This window comes from Bactrocera dorsalis, chromosome 1, assembly GCF_023373825.1.
Source record: "Bactrocera dorsalis isolate Fly_Bdor chromosome 1, ASM2337382v1, whole genome shotgun sequence".
In the NCBI taxonomy this organism is placed as follows: Eukaryota; Metazoa; Arthropoda; class Insecta; order Diptera; family Tephritidae; genus Bactrocera; species Bactrocera dorsalis.
Genome location: NC_064303.1, coordinates 50250535 through 50271620, shown reverse-complemented (window position 1 = coordinate 50271620; position 21086 = coordinate 50250535). Strand labels below are relative to the sequence as shown.

At 36.1% G+C, this 21086-nt stretch overlaps 1 protein-coding gene and 1 long non-coding RNA gene across 2 annotated transcripts in view; one reads left to right on the top strand and one right to left on the bottom strand.

The window, feature by feature from the left end:
• LOC115065766 (carcinine transporter) overlaps positions 1–21086 on the top strand; it is a 1371383-nt gene that overhangs the window by 1000763 nt on the left and 349534 nt on the right. The window lies entirely within an intron of this gene.
• LOC109579429 (uncharacterized) lies at positions 12691–13775 on the bottom strand. The gene is made up of 2 exons (XR_007421314.1): positions 13341–13775; positions 12691–13277 (listed from the first exon to the last, which is right to left on the bottom strand). It is a non-coding gene; the product is annotated as an uncharacterized LOC109579429 (long non-coding RNA).

Below are 21086 nucleotides of genomic sequence, written 5' to 3'. Positions count from 1 at the left end.
TAACATTTTCCTTTCTACAGTATTCATATCGGACCTTTCTAGGATTGAAAAGTCTTTCTCAATGGGTTCAATTGAATGAATTTCTTCCTTAACAAACGGGCATGGATTTAAAAATTTAATTTTATTGCCATTAACATAAATGTGATTTTTTTCAAAATTAATTATTGCGTTTAATGGTCTCAAAATATTCTGCCCTATTAAGCAGTCGAATTTTCTATTAAAAAATGGTGTTAAATGCCAATGCACGATGTTTTCACTATTGAATTCCGTAGGCAAGGGAGTTTTCACTTCTTCAGTAATGAAAAATTCACCAGTCATTGTTTTTAATCTAGTGGGATTTTCTAATTTATTTTTCCTAAATCCTAAATCTACTTTACTATTTAAAACTGAAGTTGTTGAACCGGTGTCGATTAAACACTTCAATCTATTTCTACCTATAGTTAGTTCTACTATTGGTAGCTCCACCCCCGGGCTGGTGACCGAAAATTTTCGCCCTGATCCATATGGTCTACTTCCATGGACACAGGCCTTTGACTTCTATTGCTATTCCTACTCTGTTGTGAATAGCTATTTCGTGATGCTTGTTGCGGGTTAATATTATTATTACTCATTCTACTATTATTTCCCCAAAAACGTTGTTGCGTTGGAAAAGAAGGCTGAGGATTACTAGCATGTACCCTATTGTTTGAAACGTAATTATTTTGTGAGGGGTAATAACGCTGCCCATAGTTACTATATTTATTTTTCTTTTGCTGGATTAATCCAGTATTCTCTAAGCAATAAAAAGTTTCCCTTAGTTTTCTAATATCCCTACTCGAAATTATGGAGGACAAATGAGGACTAATTCCGTTTAAGAAGGTTTTTAGAAAAAATGTCTCGTTGGCTTCCGGTGAAAAGGCTATGGGTTTTTCACTATCAAATTCATACATAATATTAGTTTTATCTAAAATACCCCTTAATTTTACAAAATATTCACTTACATTGTAGTGCTTAACGTTGATGGCCTGGTGGTACAGACTCCTGTAGCTCTCCTTTACCCCGAAGTTCCGGATGAGTTCCTCCTTTACGTCGTCCCACATCGGCGTGCTTCCTAAAGGTCGGACTACCTTCAGTGCGTCTCCATTTATTTTCGTTAGTACGTAGCGTTGAATAACGAATTCCTTTAACGATGGGTTATCGTTAAAGAGACGGATTATGGCGTCTACTTCTCTTATAAATGAGGATAGGTCGTAACCATCACTTCCGTTGAATGGCCTTATTCTCGAAGCTTCCTTCAGGAGCTCGGAGCTGTTAACAGTTGCCATGGTGATGTTTTTCTTCTCTGTTGAAAACAATTTTATACGACCGGCTCTTTAGAGTGTCAGAAAAATGTGTGTCTTTATTTCAAAGATTTTCTTGCTTTTATAGTTTTACAAAAATGCTTATCTTCTAATGTACAAAAATTCTTATCTGTAGGAAAATTCCACAGTGCTGCTTATCCTTTATTACTATCATGTTATAGTTTTACAAAAATGCTTATCTTCTAATTTACAAAAATTCTTATCTGTGGGAGAATTCCACAGTGCTTATCCTTTATTTGCATTCAATATTTATTTGGGATCTTCTTTTCTTCTCATATCTTAATTTTACATATCTTCTGGTTTTCTTAAATAAATGTATTTTCTTATCTACCAGACTATCTTCACACCATCTGTGTTTGGTGTTGTTCTTGGGTTAGCATGGGATGTAACTCGCAAGCGATGTCGATTCTTTCTATCACCTTCACATTCGAACACATATTTATGTAAAGCTAATATACATTCTTTTCGGCTTTTGCGTAGATTTTCGCGAACATTCACGAAGTCACTTAGCTTAGACATTTTTGTAGTTTCGTCGCGTCTGATTTCAAAATATAACGTCGTTTGGTGGTACTATGCCAATTTTTGTATCAGCCGCCGCTTGCTTTATTTATTGTAATATCTGCTACTTTCTTTCAATACTTTTGCATTGCTAGCATAATTGATTCATGATTCACATGCACTTCTAACACTCTAGTCTTTTGGTTGAGCCCACATATTTTGTAGGATTCCACCCACAAGTCACAAAAATTAGTTAAAAAATGTATTTAATGTTCATTGAGTTTAATTAGAAATTTGTTAAACGAATACTATATAATGTAATGGATGGAGTGATGGTTTTAAAATGAATTTATAAAAGTTTATAATTAAAAAATACTGCAGACACCAAAATTTCGTAACTCGTCTTCGGCTTCTCAAACGCGACTCGACTTTGTAATTTTGTTATGGACACTTTGCTGATGCTGCTCGTAGTTGCCAGATTTCTTGTTCTCATTAAGCTGTCCCCATTTTTTGAACTATTAATTTTTTTCAGTCCCGTTACGAAATTTCCTTGGAAATACCCTAAACAAAATTCCCTGAAAATTTTAGCCCATAATATTAACATTAAGATGTTTAATTTTCTACAGATCAGAGGTATTTTATGGCATCGCTTTGACTTTGGACGCATATTTGTCATAATTGTTCGCTCTACAAAAGTGCCCAGAGCAACAAAGTCCTAACTCACACCGGCGAGGTAGTACGGGGCTCTAAGCCCGAGTTTTCCAAGAATAGTGATTTCACCGAAATGAACTGTTTTACTCTTTATGTTTTATAGTCTGATCCCAAATTACGAGGAAACATACAAACTGAAGTACGGATATAAAAAACGTAGATACTAAGGCACAGACCTAAACAAAATTTTTTCATATTTCAATAATACCAATGGAAAGGCTCGTGAATTTATTCAAATAATTTTCAAGTAAAGTTCTTTTATATTATACTAGCTGACCCCGCAGCCGGTGTCCTGCGTGAAATTTTATAGTTTGAATTGAAAATAAAGTTAAATTTAACATTTCATTTTTTTTTTTCGATGTAACGCAGCTTTATAAACGGCCGTGTGAAAAACATAGCATTTCCAAATTTATGCCTCACACTATGCGACTATCTTTAGGTCCTGTTGACTGTCATCTCAAATTCTGGAAACGGTATATGTTTGAACTGAAATGGCAAAACGTTAGAACTCAAAGGAATTCGTAGGATCAAGCATTCTGTCCCCTTGTATTCGATAGGTGCGTCACAATCAGTCGGGTTCCATTACACAGTTTCAGCGCATGAAGATTGGGAAACATAATAACGACGGATCCTACTTTGAGATGATGTGGTGGCATACCAAGCCTGTCTAAAGAATTTAGGAATACCACTGGATAATTCACGGCGTCGTCTTCATAGTCAAGACGATCAATCGATTTGTATGAGCGCAAGTCTCCCGGAATTTGACTTTAATCTTCCAGTTGAAGTCAACAATATCGGCATTTTTGGCAGTTAATATTGCGCGTGCACTTAAGGAATCGTAGTTACGATAATTTGGCCAATGTCCGAACATTTGTGATGAGTTCACCTTTCGTGAATTGATGAAGGGAAGATGGAATTGATATCGAACCACCGGAAGTATCAACCGAAATTGTACCATTTCCAATTTTTAGCGAAGACGATATAAAATGTCTTTGTTGATGTTGTCAATGTTGACGTTTATATCGAAAAGTATGCGAACTTCATTTTCCTTCCTTGCACACATCGAAACATTCACAGTAAGCAATGACTCAAATAAAGTTGAATCTCGTACATTAAGCAATAGCAACCGGAGGTAGAAACAATCGTCGTTTTTCGGGTGGATTGTGTAAATTCGTCCTAATGCATTAGTTGATAAGACACCAGGATGTTAATCTACTGGTTGGCCTTGCTTTCTGCGTGACTATTCGACGATGAATTCCATGTATAATATCAACGTATTTTCGAATAAAGCAATGTTCTCACAAACACATCACTGACGAAAGTTGAGAAAAAACTCGTCAATGTTAATTTTGTTGCTGGCGATGTTTCCACTGGCTACAATGTATTCTCTGGGTTGAAATACACTCTTTGGCCATTCTCCAAATTAACTGCGAGACGCACAACAGTCGAAAAACGTTCATGAATTGCAAAAGTAAATATCCTACAAAGCGCTTTATTGCAGTTCACGTATCGACCGTATCGATCAAGACCAATGTTGCCATGTTGCTTCCTTTGGCGACGTACTTACAAACGTATTTTATCGATTACACCAAACTGCAATACTCAACATTGACATGACTTTTGAATGTGAATTAGACAACAGTGGCGAATATGGTACGATCCATGTGTTGTCAACGTCGAACCTCACGCCCCTAAATTGAATGCTAAATGTTCTGCCATTTTCGTCTGTAAACACCTTCCACCATCCAAAGAAGAATGTGTGCGTGCAGCAAACCTCTCTTTTGCCACTCAACAGAGTACATCTAGCATCTAACAGCACCATATATGCGTCACTTCAAGATAATGTCCATCGAAGCTGTTGAAAAGTCTTGCTATGACATCGTGACCATCGCTTTCTGATTGATCGCGACCCATAATGCCGCACGTATATCATCGCTTCCTGGGAGTACTCGTTCATGTGGCTTGGGCTGCTAATGTATGTTGATGCCAAAAAGAACGCCGATCGATATAAGCGCGACCTATTCATGGCATCGTGACAAATTTCAAGCTGTAATTGAGCACTTTGTGTGAAAAACACATAACATTTTCACGGAATAATTTTCAAAAACTTTTGAAGGAAACCCCAAATTTGAAAGATTTAAATAATTGAAAAACAAAACAAAAACATTGAATAAAAACATTTGTATGGAAAAAAATAACTTTTTGGAATTGTTCAATTTTCCGACTTTTCCTCATGAAAGACATACAGGTTCTTTATTTCTAAACCTTTCCCGATCCACGACGAACAACCACTTAAAATTTCATCAATATTGCTTCAGCCGTTCTCTTAGCGTTACTAACGAACAAACATTCATTCGTTTGTATGAGAAAAAGAAAAGGGCTGTTTTCAGGGGTTTTCCGGCAATTATTCGATTTTTTTTCTCCGCAGAAACCATCCCTGAACCTCAACGAACATTATCAAAAAAGAATCATCAAATTTGGTTCAGTCGTATGAAAGTTATGAGCGTACATACATTTTGGCGATTCATTTTTATTTATATAGATTTCAAATTTCTTCGTACTTTTTTCCCCTTCCACTTTCGTTTTTATTATGTTATACTAATATTACTTACTTGCCGTAGAAGGTAACGTTTCCTTTTAGTGTGTTTAAATCGATTGTTTCCAAGTTCAAATTATTATTTTTGTTGTGATGTTTATATACGGTACTTTAATTCTTGTCTATTATTTATAATTTTTTACTGGCTTCAGTTTTCGCTTAAATCGAGGCTTGATTTCTTTTTAATTGCTATTAGCCGTAAAAGTCAGAGTCGAGTATGAACCGTATTGTTTGTTAAAATTTTTTATTAATTTTAATTTGCTAGATGACCTTTCAGCTGCTGCAAAAGAGACAAAAGTTGTAAAGAATAATAACATTGCTGAAAAATTTGCGTTATATATTTTGTTCATTACTTTCTTACATAATTGGTGAACAGTTCATTCTTGAGCTAGTTGAAGTAAAACTAGGTGGTAAATGTTAATAAATTAGAGTAAAAAACAAGAAAGGAAGGGTGAGTTTGAGTGCAACTGAACATTTTTTACTCTTGCAACTTGCACGAATCAAAGTCAGGGAAATACTTTAAGGTTTAAAACTAAGCATATACAGTAAAGTCAGCCGGATGTTTGAAAATCCCGATATTAGTTATATAGGGGCTAGACCAAGTTTTCGCTCAAATTTTTCTATTTTAGGCACAAAAATACACTGTTATGGGTCAAACACGCTCTCTTATTTTTACTCACATATTGGTTGATGTATGCGGTACAAAGCCACCTGGAAGTTCGCAAACCTTTATATTAAGTATATGGTGGCTAGTATTGGCCCGATTCAATCCATTTTTGACACACAGACATATCATTATAAGCGAATGATTATCTCCTAATTTCAGTTATAGATTGATTGTGTGATTGATTTACATTTTCGATCAAAAGTCAATTATAGATACTGGCGTGTCTAACTAACTAATCGTTATTCGAGCAAATTTTCATCCCATTATATCAATTGCTCCTTGATTTGTGTACTGGAAACTGAACGAATCAAGTGGAATTTAAAATTATGCTATATGGGAAGTAGGCGTGGTTGTTGCCCCATTTCGTTCATTTTTACACTGTGATATGAAAATGTTAGAGAATGTCACGTACTAAATTTTGTCGAAATCGGTTGGTCGAATCCCGAGATATGGGCTTTCACCAAATAGTGGGCGGTGCCACGTCCATCGTTCACTTTTCACACCAGCTCCCATTAAGCTCTCTTATACCATCTCGGTGGTAATATTTAATGTGTCTGGCGTATTTTTTGTTTATTGATTGCGCTCGTAGTAATTTTGAATAGTACCGTTATATGGGGAGTGAGCGGGGTTATCTTCCGATTTCATATATTTCTTATAAAATTTGTACTCAGCAAATTTGGTTATTGTAACTTGAATAGTTTAGGAGATATGCACATTAAACTTGTTAGAGAGCGGGACCAAGCTCACTATTTCCAATTTTTTTCCCCCCAAGTGCCCTTTCTAGATCCTCTGTACCAAATTGCAGCTTTATATCTTAACTTATTGCTTACTTATGGCACTTTATGGGTTTTCGTAGGCGTGGCAATCATCCGATTACGCCCATCTACGAGCTTGAGATTTTTTTGTACTAAGGAACTTACATGCCACCTCATACCACGTCACCCTGATCATTTATATTGTATATATGTATGTACATAACTCTATATCTATCTCGATAAGTTTTAGGTGACACGTACAACCGCTAGGTGAACAAAACTGTAATACTCTGTAGCAACTGGTGGCAAGAGTATAAGTAGGGCTTATTATATCTGAATATTTCTGAATAATGAAGTTGGTTTAATTGTAACTTAATTGTAATAAAAATGTTGGTGTTAGAAAATCATATAAATATTTTTTCTCGATTTGGAAATCGGTGACAAGCTGCTAATTCATCGAAATGTTTTTTTTTTTAATTTCCTTTGCCTTTTTTCTTGAAAATGGATATCAATACCATATTTTCTTGCAGTTTCATTGACTTTGCTTTGGTCTCTGCTAAAACTTTACTTGCCTCGCCCATGTTTAAGGTCGCATTTTTGCAAAGTTGTGGCTGCTTCATTGATTTGAATTCGCAAAGCAACATAAACTCGAAATTTAGAATTTTTGTTTTAATAATCTCTGCTTTACTATGTTCATCTTTATAAGGACTCTTTTAAACTATTTCTGATGATGCTTTGATATTATCAACAACGATTTTATTGCAGACTTTAACTAACCTTTCCCGGTAATAATTTGTCTTAGTGCTAAAAATTCATAAAATCGGAATGTTCCCATAGCCTCTATATACTTAAAATAACGATTTTTAAAAATGAGTCAAACGGACCATGTAAAGGGTAGAATGTAAAAAAGTAGAACTTTTTTTAAATTACTTTAAACACCTTTTTTCCAGGTCAGAAGCTTTCCAAATCGTGTCAAGTTGTCATGTAATTTTTGTTCAGTATTTTCATATTCATATTTATATCGGTCAAAACATGAACCATGTTATTGAAAATCAAGGAGCATCTTTTCTGTTAACAATATGTTTTCGTGCCAAAAATGGATAAAATCGGGTCAACATTCCCCTAGCTCCCAGATACTAGTTTAAGGATTTTCAAATAAGCGAATGCAGAATTGAAGACGAACGATGACCAATGGGTCCAAAATGAGATGACCACCGATTTAAACTAGATCAACAAAATTTTGTCCAACGATTACGCTCATTTGTAATTGAATGGGCACAAACCATTATCAAACAAATTATTGACCAATCCTTTACATCCTCTAAACTCTATGGAGAGAATCTGTCCAAAATCTAAAAAATATCTGTTTCTAGAGTCGATCTAAAGAAGAAGAGAACTCTTATAGAATTAAAACTATAGTTAAATAAATAATTAAAGTAAAGAAAAAGGAGCATGGTGTGATATGCAATAAAAATAGAAAATAAATCTTAAACATCCTGCCCGGTCGAAGCAACTGCTTCGAAATCGTGGGGTTATAAAATTAAACACAGCTTATATTTCTGCAAACTAAATGCATTATTATTTTTTTTTACAGCCTTCTGGCTATTTTTTTAATTTTATTTTGAACTTTTGGTGACTTAAAAGTAAAAAAATTTCAATCTTGCTTTTTACAGCACAAGATGTAAGCTCAGCCCACTAAATTAATTGATCACTACATGATATATCTATACTAATTATTTAAAATCGCTTATATGAAAAATGTTTGTAACGGCTAATCTCCTAAAGTTCTGAAGCGATTTTTATATTTTTTTTTTTAAATAAAGCATTTGCTCTAGGCTCGCGAGTGGCATACTTTTTTTTTTTAATTTTCCGAATTCAAATCCTTTTTCTTTCGGGTTGAAGTTTTTGAAAAACCAAAAATACAGCGAAGCGCGCTTTGTATGTATGCGTGTGCCCTTTATCGTTTGCGGCACGCACTCTCTCTCTCTTCCATCTCTGCACATCTTTTCCAGCATAACGTAATGAAGTAAAGTACATATATACATATGTATGCACTCTCTCTCTCTTCCATCTCTCACATCTTTTACTACATAACTTATTGAAGTAAAGTACAAAGCAAAAAAGTTTGCATATATAAATGATCGAAAAACAAGTGAAATAACGCTAAACAGCACAATCAAATGCTCGCATAAATTGCCGTATGTATGCATGTATGTAGATATGTAAATACAGTGTCAACAATATTTACTCTGTTTTACAGTTACTTATTTTGCAGCAACGCACCGTTGCTTGAATTGCTTTTCTTATTGTCTTTGTACTTTTTTGTAACAAAGCACATTGAAAATAAAAACAGAACGCTCTCCGTAAGGAACATCCAAAAACCAATAAAATCAAATATTAAGATGTGATGTGGTTTTCATGTGTGTCTGCGAAATACTTGCTGGTTTCTTCTAACTTTATTGTATTTATGATCGTATTCTGCAAAGGGTAGAGTAAAATTGGAAATCTATTGTCTTTAAATCAAAAGGTAAAGATTAGATTTAAGCGAAACTTATTTGGTTAATAATAAATATACGGTTTTTACAATAAAAGCTTTCAGAGATGCCAAAAGCAAAATCTCAATTATTTAGATCTTCATCAAATAGACGGCAAATTCAGCTAAGACGAAATGAGACGGTCGACGAGAGTGCAAATCGCGTAGAGAATGTAAGGTTGCAAATGATGCAGAATACACAAGGGGCGATTGCTTTCAAATCAGCGTTTAACTATAGACAGGATTGTAATTATTTGGACCATTCCCTTTTATTCATTGGTCGAATGAATGGCAGTAAGTGTTGTAGCAAGAGCCATGTAAAACTAATAGATATACATAGGTGAGCCTCCGCAGACAATCAAAGCGCTGCTTACAGGCGAGCATCAGTCGTCCTGTCACTTAAAAAAAAAATATAAGAAAATACAATGGTTGTTTCGCTATGACTTCGTTTGGTGGTAATGAAGTTAGGGAGGGTAATTTCATGTCAACGTTTAAAATACATGGACCACGTTATTGGGAGTTTATTGCCAGCGCCGAACACAACACCAAAATTTTTGCAAATATATTTTTCGTCCGAAGAGGAACAACTTTCTGCTACACCAACTCTTCACCGAGACATTTTGAAATCAATTGAAGAAATTCTTCGAGCAAATAATGTGTATGTTAGAAGTTTCAAGACATCTATAGACCGTATGCCCACTAATTCGAATAATTATAAGGTTGTAATCCATGCGGACAATAAAATTTACAATTCTTTTGACACAGTGACAGATGAAGGAGACGTTGTTCACTGTCCAACGGAGTTTTTTAACTCTCTTAATCCCTCGGGACTATCTCCATTTCAACTAGAACTTAAAATTGGTACGCCAATAATCCTTCTACGAAATCTTAAGCCTCCCAATTTATGTAATGGCACTCGACTGAAGATAACGCACTTGATGCCTAATATCATTCAAGCAAACATTTTAACCGGACCTGCAGCAGGCGAAAGCGCAATGATCCCTCGGATACCAATGATACCTACAGATCTTCCATTTAGTTTCTAAAGAGTACAGTTCCTCGTTAAGACGTGTTTCGCGATTACCATTAATAAGTCCCAAGGGCAAACATTTAATACTGTTGGCATAGATCTTCGAAACGAAGTATTTTCTCACGGTCAATTATATGTGGCTCTGTCACGAATTGGTTCCCCGCAAAACAAACTGTTCTCATTTCTGGCAATGGAAATAAAACAAAAAATGTTGTATTCACTGAAGTTTTTAATAATTAAAATATATCCTTTTTGGTTATTGTTCCAAAATACATCAATTATAGTATACCTTATTTCATATCTTGAATTAATATTTACTCTATACAATCCTATTTATTTTATGTAAGAGTTTTGAATTGTTACCTTTTTGTTATCTATTTTTAATTTTTCTGCAAAAAAGAATTTAATAAACAAATTATTTATAACGTTAATGAATTTAAAAGTGTTTGCAATTAATTCAAATATGGGTAGTAAATATTTGTAAGTCTAACATAAGTTACACATTATACTCATATATGTGTGTTTACATGTACGAATAAAGGTATTATTTTATTTGCATTTTAAACTACATTAAATTCTTTCCAATACCCTCATCGTTTCAGTTTTTGCGGCGTAACAAAGTACGCCGGGTATTTGCTAGTTGTATTATAATATTGAAACAGATGCAGAGGCAGTTAGTTGTTTATATTTGTCGTTAAGCGACTGTGTCAGGGCTCGGGTCAACTCCTCCCTGTCTAAAATGAATCGTCTTCGATTCAATATCATTTTTTGTTGAATTATGAATTCTGTTCAAAATGTCATTATATGAGAAATCTAAATTTTCAATTTGTGTGAGAGTTGCTCGTAATTTAAATTTATATAAATTATGCAAATTATTAGTAAAAGTACAATTATGTACCAGAAAAATGAGTGGTTTTAAACATTTTTTATTTCTTCAGCCAAAATATGAATACATATTTTCAAGTTTCAATACTGTTCACCGGTCACCGGTTGCGAACCTCTGTGTACTTCGACCATATCGAGCCATAACCGCCGAAAAAATGTATCCCACAAACTCGAAATTTTACAGGGGAAGGTTTTTTTTTTAATTAAATCAGTTTGAATAAAGCCATTATTTTAAAATTTATAATGTAAATATTTTTTTGTGTAATACATTTAATTTTAATAATTTTAATTGTGGGATACATTTTTTTTGCTTTCCTTCTGGCAACCTATTATTAAAAAAGTGTGTGGGTTACACAAAAAAATTATTTTAAGGAAGTGACTTCCCGTTTGTTTTATTTAATTTTTTTACTTAGTCCTTAAAAGTAAATTACATTTGATTAAAAAAAAAATAAATGCATACATTTCTTAGTATATTCGATAAAACAAAAATAAAGTAATGCAAATCATATATTTAAAGTTCTCTGTTAACAAAGTAATGTTATTCACATTAAAATCTTGTAAACTTGAATAACGATAGATAAAAATATATAAAGAACGCTAAATACTATCTTCCTGGTCGGTTTCAGGTAGCAAATCTTTAACAGATCCATCCCATTTTAAATTTAAATACTCGTGTTGGAATTTTACGGGTATAGTTTTTCTATCGCAAAGCGTTTTCAAATCCTTATATTTAGCAGAAGAAATGTTTAATATATGATCATATAATTGAGTAGGTCCCTCACAAACTATTTGGGAGTTTCGTCTGGATCGTGGAATTGAATCTAGATCATAATTTATGGTTTCAGATTCATCAAAGTAGCCATATTTAAGAGTAATATTTGAAATTTTTTTTCCAATGTAACAGAGCATAATTTTATAAATTGAATGCCTTCCAGTCTTTAAAATCACTGTTAGTTAATTCAATACAATTATATTTTCTTGGGTTAGTTCTTGCATTTGATATTATGGTGTACCACTCACTTGGAGCCCAAATAGTCCTATTCCGAATAAACGATTCAATTGTACTAAATATGTATCGAATCAACAGGCTTCATGGTGTGTCCAGGCAACAAGTATGTGATTTTTATATTAGTCACAAAATTAGAATTTTCAACAAAACAGGTTAATGTCGCAAGCATAGCTCTGTTTTTGTTCTGTCCTGCGCAGCTATCACAATAAAGATGGATTATCGACTGGGTTTTTCTTTCATCGACTAATTTAAGGTATTGGAAAACAGTTGTGTAAATTTCATTACAACCTCGTTTACCATCCTTTTCTCCCTATAAAAAACAAAACCCATCTCTTGTACCACTCTCATAAAAACTTTCATTGTGGAATGAATATTTTCTAGAATAAAACAAAGTAACATTTTTATAGGAAGTATTTAAGACCTTTTGCAAGCCGAAACTGGTACATAAATAAGCCGGATTCTCTTTGCATAGCTTTTGGTCCTCCAAAAATATTTGCTTACATTTCTCTTTGTCCTTTAGATGAATTTGATACTCTTTTGATGAATGCAATTGCTTTTTGGATTCTGTGTCTAAATTATTGTAATTCTCGCATAAGATACATCTATTTTTTTTAGGTAAATGAAAGCCTAAATTGAAACTGTTTTTAAAAATATTACCGAATACTCTTAACGATAACTGACTATTTACTTTATTAATAGTTTTCAAATGTTCTACATAATGCTGATATACAGTTTTTATGTTTCGAAATTCTTAGGAAGATATAATTTTGTACTTTTATTCCTGCAATAATGTGAAGGAACCGCTGGTAGTTCTTCTATAAAGGATTTTACTAGCGATATGCTTGCTTCCAACGTTTTCAATAAAAATTTTTGACAAACTTTAAAACTTTTAAGCTGCACTTTTTTCTGTCACTTTCTCCATATCGCCTTTTAATATCGACTTGTTTAACACAAGAAGACAGCCAATCTTTCTGTCTAATTTTGTTGCCGCTTCCCCAAAAATGTTCATTTATTCTTACTCTTTCATCTTCAGAAATTTTATCATGACACGAATTTGGACATTTTTTTTAAGGACGGGTTGGGTAAAACACTCGTATTTTTTTCTTAACTTTTTGCAACCTTTTAGGTATTCTCTTTTGCTTTCGGTAGCCCCTTTTCCCAACACACGTTTCCTCCTCGACTTCTTTTAAACTTTCCAAACCATTTAAATCAACGAAAGATTCATCTGAATCGCTATACGGTACCAGGGAGAGCTGTAAAAATATCCAATAATTGAAAACAAAAACATATTTTGCAAAAATAAAACAAATTCATACCTTCGACATATTGTTCTAAAGCTTTATCTTTAATTACAGTCTCAAAAAATTGTGTTTTTTCCTCTTGTGTTTCATTTATTTTAAAAGAGAATTTGATTGTATCCCACACATGTGTTCAAAGAAAATGTAAACAAGTCACCATATGCACTTACATTAAAATTGTTTTTGTTATAAAATCATAACGGTTTAATCTACAGCCATGAAATTTTGACAGATGATGCAAATGATGTTGAACTATCGATTTCGATAACAAACCAAAAATCGATTATGGTGTGGGATACATTATTTTGGCGGTAATGGCTTGATATGTTCTTATGTATTTCTTACTATTTCTATTTCTTTTTATTTGCCTAATATAAAAGGTTAATCATTTGAAGTCATTCACCTCATTGCAGTTAACAATTGTATTGCATTTTATTTATTTGCATTTTGTTTGTTTTGAACACTTTTGCTAACGCTATGTTTCGCACACGCAATTATAGGTATGTTTGTTTGTGCACATTAGTTTGTCCTATTTAGCATTTACTAAGCTTAATATGTAAGCAGCCTATTGCAATGCTGCATTCCCATTTTACATTTCTCTTTTAATAACCAAATTATATATGAAGAAGCAATAACGTTAAGTAGATATTTAGTTTTATGAACTGTTAGAAGTACATAACATACTTATGTATATATGAATTAATATAAAGCGGAATTATGTATTCAGCGGTATTAAAATATAGTTTAGGATATTATTTAAGGAGAAGAATTTTTCAAATAAATTCAATCTAATATTGGAGGATGGAGTCATGTGCAGAAGTTTACGCAAGTGAGGAAAGTGGCCGGAACGATTCTTTTACATATGACTCAAGCAGCTCACGACTTCCGGTCTTTGACCAAGTATCCTCTGGGTAGCCTAAGAGCATCCGCATGAAGGCGAACTAAAGTGAGAAGGCGAAACATTCCCAACATAAGGTTGTGCGCTGGGTTTGGGACCCGCCACGTAAAAAACACCCCCAATGAAAGGAAACAAAGAGCCTCGGATGAGTGACCACCCTTTTGATGGCGACCATGGCAAACGAATTAAGTACTATGATTTGAGGGCATGCATCTGGAATGTCCGGTCCCTTAATTGGGAAGGTGCTGCTGCCCAGCTGGTTGATGTCCTCGTGAAAATAAAGGCTGACATCACCGCCGTCCAAGAAATGCGATGGACGGGACAAGGACAGAGACAAGTACATAGGTGCTTGTGGTATTTACTACAGTGGCCATATAAAGGAGCGCAAGTTTCGTGTGGTATTCGTTGTGGGGGAGAGACTCCGTCTCCGAGTACTATCATTCACTCCGGTGAATGAACGTCTAGCCACAACCCGCATCAAAGTTATGTTCTTCAACATATCGCTGATTTGCGATGGAAGAGAAGAACGATGTCACCAAAGATGCCTTCTATGAGCGCTTGGAACGCACCTATGGGAGCTGCCCCCGCCACGATGTCAAAGTCGTGCTTTGCGACTTTAACGCCAGGGTGGGCAAAGAAGGTATCTTTGGCACTACGGTCGGTAAATTCGGCCTCCACGAGGAAACGTCCCCAAATGGGTTGAGGCTGATCGGCTTCGCCGGGGCCCGAAATACGGTTATTTGTAGTACTAAATTCCAGCATAAGAAAATTCATCAAGCTACCTGGCTGCCTCCGGATCGAAAACCTACCAACCAGATCGATCATGTTGTGATAGACGGAAGACACGTCTTCAGTTATTTAGATGTGCGTGCGCTCCGAGGTCCTAACATCGACTCGGACCACTATCTTGTTGCAGCCAGGATTCGCACCTGCCTATGTGCAGCAAAAAACGCACGCCAGCAAACACAAGGAAGGTTCGACGTCGAGAAGCTGCAATCACAACAGACAGCCGAACGATTTTCTACTCGGTTTACACTCCTGCTCTCTGAGGGCACTCGTCAACAACTCGGTATAAGGGAACTGTGGGACGGCATTTCAAACTCCTTACGTACAGCTGCAACCAAAACCATTGGTTTTCGGAAAGTGCAAAAGAACAGCTGGTACGACGAGGAGTGCCGTGTTGCGGCGGAGAGAAAACAGGCTGCCTAGCTCGCAACGCTACGATCGACCACAACACGTGGTCGATAGATACCGAGACGCGGCTTACTGAAGGTTTCAAGACCGAAACATACTCTCGTAGAACCGCCAAAGGTGATCTAGTCACCGATGCCCAGATCATACTTAAATTATGGAGGGAAAACTTATCCAGCCTGCTGAATGGCAGTGAACGTACAACGCCAGGAGAAGGCAAACTCAATTCCCCAATCGACGACTATGGAGCAGACGTTCCATTTGCCGGCCGAGCTATTCAAATACGGCGCGGATAAGGATAAGGAGCATGCATCAGCTTTTTTGTAAAATGTGGTCGGACGAAAGCATGCCCAATCGACAAAGGAGAATCGACACACACCACCTCTTCGTCGATTTCAAAGCTGCTTTCGACAGCACGAAAAGGAGCTACCTTTATGCCGCGATGTTTGAATTTGGTATCCCCGCAAAACTAATACGACTTTTTAACTGACTTGAGCCGCACAAAAAGCTCCGTCAGAATCGGGAAGGACCTTTCCAAGCCGTTGGATACCAAAAAAGGTTTCAGACAAGGCGACTCCCTATTGTGCGTGTTGAGCTACCAAACTTTTTTGATAGCTTCGAATCGCGATATAAAATAACGACGATATATATTTACAATATAAATATATATAATACAACGAATAGAAAGTTACGTGGCTGGTGGTTTATTAGGTGAAATGCCCTTGCGTTTGCAGGTAGCGAATATAAGAAACGAATTAGAAAATAATGCGTGTGTAGGTATCGAATGTAAAAAGCGAACTATAACTAAGATGCTAGGCTTAGGCAAGGCTTAAGGGGGGCTTGCTTTAGGAGGCTCAAAAAATCGATTTTTTTTTTATTGCTTAAATCTGTTTCTAATATATGTAAGAATATGTCCCCAAAATTATAGATAGAAATTCGAAATATTTTCGAATCTAGAAAGCAAATAGTGACCGAGCGTCTAGCAGATATATGAGCGCTTGGGAAGAAAGCGAAAAGTTTGATGCGCGATTTCTCGGTTTTTCATTTTTACGATTTTCCAAAATTGGCGGGCAAAATTACAAAAAAAGTATTCAACCAATCGTATAAAACCAAAGCTTGTTAGATTCAGTATCTTATTACCTCCTCTGTGAACCTAAAAAGTTCTTGAAAACAAAATTCTAAACTATTTTTTTAGTAAATTAAAGTTAAGTTTTTTTCAAGTCTAAAAAAAACTTTGATTTTCGCGTTTTTTTTCGGGTTTTTTTAGGTTCACATAGAAGAAGGACTAATGAAAATTAATTATCCATTTGATTTTTTTGTTTCAGACAAAAATTGCGACCTACATTTTGCCCGCCAATTGGACACTTCAATTGCGCGGTGGTGCACAAAAGTAGATAAAAGTGGGCTATATGTCGATATCTTAAATTTTAAAATATGTTTTTTGTAAGTTTAAATATGTAATAAAATGATGTAAAAATTTCATTACATTTGCTTGTTGTTTTCTATCCTAAAAAAAATCACGAAAAACTGCCTTTTTTAGGCCTCCTAAAGCAGGCTCCCCCCTTAATTGTTCTAACATGTATGTATGTATAAACATATTAAAGGATAAAGGGAAATGAGATATTAGAATAACGAGTAATGCTGTGGTGGATATGCAAAATTAGAGGGACCAGATAACAATTAATATAAAATATTTAATATTTACAATGTTTTCTCACCACAGTGGGTGGAATATATGTGTGGGTATAAATTTAGCTAACTTAAGTATAAACAATAACTTAAGATTAATGCTACTCATTATTGGTAGTTCCATAGTGAAAGGAGCTGCTCGGAACATCCTCCACTCGTTGAAAGGTCTAACTAACTCGACGCATTATGCCGGTAGGCGTACGAAAAACGGCTACTCTTGCAAGCCCGTCTGATCCAGTGACAGCTTCTGTAACACGAGCCGAGGGCCATTGAAGAGGTGCTGAATTTTCGTCTTTGATGCATACGATGTCATTGACTGCAATGTTTGGGTGTGGTTTACAAACTTTGCTCGTTGTTGTAGAATAGTAAGGTATTCTACACTCCATCGCTTCCAAAGTATCTGTTGTATGTAAGTAACCTGCTGTCAGCGATCTAAACGATTGCAGTTTAGATGAGTGAGGTTCGGCTCGGCTCAGGAATAGCGATAAGAGGACCACCAATAAGAAAATGTCCGGGCGTCAGTACATCAAGATCATCTGGATTTTCTGAAAGTGGCACAAGAGGTTTTGAATTAATTCTTCAAAACCAAGAAGCGATGAATCAACGGAGCGATAGAAATGCTTTTTTGCCACCAAAATGTGGTGATCGAGAAGGTATAAAACGCCAATCTATCCCATTATTAAGACAGTAAGCGTGAACTTGGTTGCGATGATTTTCACTATATTTACAATAACTCGCGTAAATCCTTCAGCTCGTTCTTGGCGCCAACAGCATTTTTGAGGTGCTTTCTTAGGCGTTTCCGGTTTGAAATAAAATGGTCCACAGTAGTCTATGCCCGTAACGATAAAGGGCCTGATGCATGGATGCCTTCCTTAGGCAAGTCAGCCATGATGTGCTCAACGGGTCGAGGTTTCGATCTGCAACATATGATACATTTTCGTAGAACACTCGCAATAGTTTCTGTTCCATCTATAGGCCAAAATTGCATACGAATGGAGGCAAGTAGAGACTGAGGACATGAGTGGTGATGCTTTCGATGAAAATGAGTGATTATTGACGACGTTAATGGATGATTCTATGGTAGAGTCATTGGATAACGCGCCTCAAAGTCCAGTGTTGAGTTCTTTAAGCGACGATAACGAAGCGATTTTACTTGATGTATGTACAAAATTGTTTTTCTTCAGGGTGGCGATTTCTGACCACAACTGCGCTCTTTGGACTAGGCGTATGGGCAATTGAGTCCCTCGATGGATATCTGTAGTTGTGAGCTGTGATCTTTTCGATTTTATAAATTTGTATATGTATCCAAAGATACGCTGCATTGCTCCGACCGAGTTGTTATATTTGAACGAAAAAGTTATGTCGGGTCTATCAGATGAGATGTGCAAAACCTTTTGACGATGCGCGTGGTGGTGGCCACGAAGATTCAACGTTTTCCAAAAATTGTGGTCCATACGTCCAAAGCCTTGCCCTTAGGAGCTCCTTTGGTGTAGCGCCCTTTGATAGGATGTCAGCTGGATTCATGGAGGTGGGAACGTAACGCCACTGCATGCCTTCAGTTAGTTGTTGTATAGCATAAATTCGATTAGCAACAAATACCTTGAACTTTGAGGGTTCCTCTCGTAGCCATGTGAGAACCACTAATGAATCCGACCAGCAGTAATAAGAACAATCAAATATATTAATTTTTCTTAATTCAGATAATAATTGCGACACTGGTACTGTTAGCATTTTAAGAGCGACACGAGCCTTGGAGCACAACAAATGAACTTTAATGCCGTCATCCTTAACTGAGCGAATGTAAACACAAGCGCCGTATGCTTCCAGGCTGGCATCACAAAATGCATGTATTTGAACAGTAGCGCCAGGCTGAAGAACATAGCGCGGAAGTGAAGTGTGTTGAAGACCAACAAAATCGTTACAAAATGCTAACCATGCAGTGCATATGGAAAGTGGTAAACTTTCATCCCAATCGAGCTTGTCTCTCCACATCCTTTGCAACAGTATTTTTGCTCTAGTAAGAGTAGGAGCAATCAGACCTAATGGGTCGTAGAAACGTGCTATGGTAGATAATACGGAACAGAACGGAACGGAACTTGGAACATTTTTCCGATGTTTGCTGAGGTTTATATTTAAACAAAAAGACATCCTTCCAATGATTCCAAACAAGTCCAAGAGTTTTGACAATATCGCTGGATTCATCGAAATTAAGAAAACTTTCTCTATCAACAACAGGAATTTTGCTGAGAAGATCTGAGTTGTTAGAGCACCACTTTCTTAACTGAAAAATACCTTTCGAAAGTAGGTTTGTAGTTTCTTGCCTGATTTGTTGTACTTCCTCTACTGAACTTCCTCCAGAGATAAGATCATCTATATAGAAATCGCGAAGAACGATTTCTGAACCAAGTGGATAAGATGAGGATTCATCTAATGCTAGCTGATGCATGGTTCGTATAGCCAAGAACGCAGCAGGCTTGGTGCCGTATGTGACCGTGTCTAACTCGTATATACGTAATTTTTCTTCTGGGGAATCTCGCCATAGTATGCACTGAAGCACATTGTCTGGAGGTGTTACGCGAACACATCGATACATCTTGCAAATATCCCCAGTGAGTGCAATTGGAAAGGTACGAAAACGAACGAGAATCTTGAAAAGTTTGGGCTGAATGGTAGGACCTGTCATAAGTATGTCATTTAGTGATAACCCTGAAGTTGTGGCCGTAGAACCGCCAAAACAACTCGCAATTTCGTTGACGTACTATCATCCTTAATAACGTAATGATGAGGTAGAAAGTAACTGCACTTAGAAATCATTCTTTCAGAAACTAACGACATATGACTCATATTCCTTCATGAATGAGCTATATTTCGCCTTTAAATTAGAATTTCTACTAAGTTTGCGTTCCATATTCTCGAATCTGCGTTTAGCAGCTAAATATAAATCTCCAAGTGAGTCCAAGCTGCCCTTAATGGGTAAGCGGACCGAATACTCGCCCCGAAGGTAAACGTGAATAATTATTTTTGAAATGTTCCTCACACTCGAGGTCTTCTTTAGAAGTTTTGGTAATTGGTTCATGAATATGTTCAATTTCCCAAAAGCGGCGAGCTACTTTGTCTAACTGCGTGTCGTTATCAATTCCAGTAGATGATCTCTGGGTTACAATAAATGTTGATAGTTGAGGGGTTCGCTGAACCCATCCCAGTCGAGTTTTTTGAAGAATGGGTAACCCAGGTGCCAATTCTATCTGCGCCACACAAATGAGTTCGAAGAAAAGTCCTGCTCCGATGAGCATATCGATGCGTTGTGGTATATTGAAAGCAGGATCGGCTAGTTGGATATTCGAAGGAACATTCCAATCATGAGTTCCAGGTTGATTATCAGTAATCGTTTGAGCGATAAGAACAGTAATGTTTGTTGAGTAATCTGAAGTCCGCGGCTTTAGTACAAGATTGACTGATCCATCTGTAGGAAAATTTGCATCTCCAATTCCGCTACCGAAGCGAAGGATTTGGATTTGTGCAGTTGAAGTTGGTTTGCGAAGCGACTTGTGACGAAGTGAATCTGTGAGTCGGAGTCTAAAAGTGAGCGACAAGGTACGAAAGTTCCGTCACGATATTTCACTAAAACGATTGCAGTAGCTAAAAGCATAACATCAGATGGAGATCTGGAAGCACAGAAGTCAGGCTGCGTTGGCAGTGTTGCAGTCATGGCATTAGCTTGGACAGAGTTCGATATTAATGGTAAATCGTTACTATTAACTGATGGTAAACGATTCAAATGTAAAAGCGTGCGATGCTTTGAATGACATTTTCGACAATTACTAGATTTGCAGAATCGTATCTGATGGCCTTTCTTTAAACAGTTTAGACATAGTAAAAGTGTCTTAACTTCTTTCTGACGAATATTAGGCGAAAGATTTAAAAACCGTTGGCAATTGAGGCAAACGAGAACGATTAGTATTCACTACAAATGGCTGGAATTCATT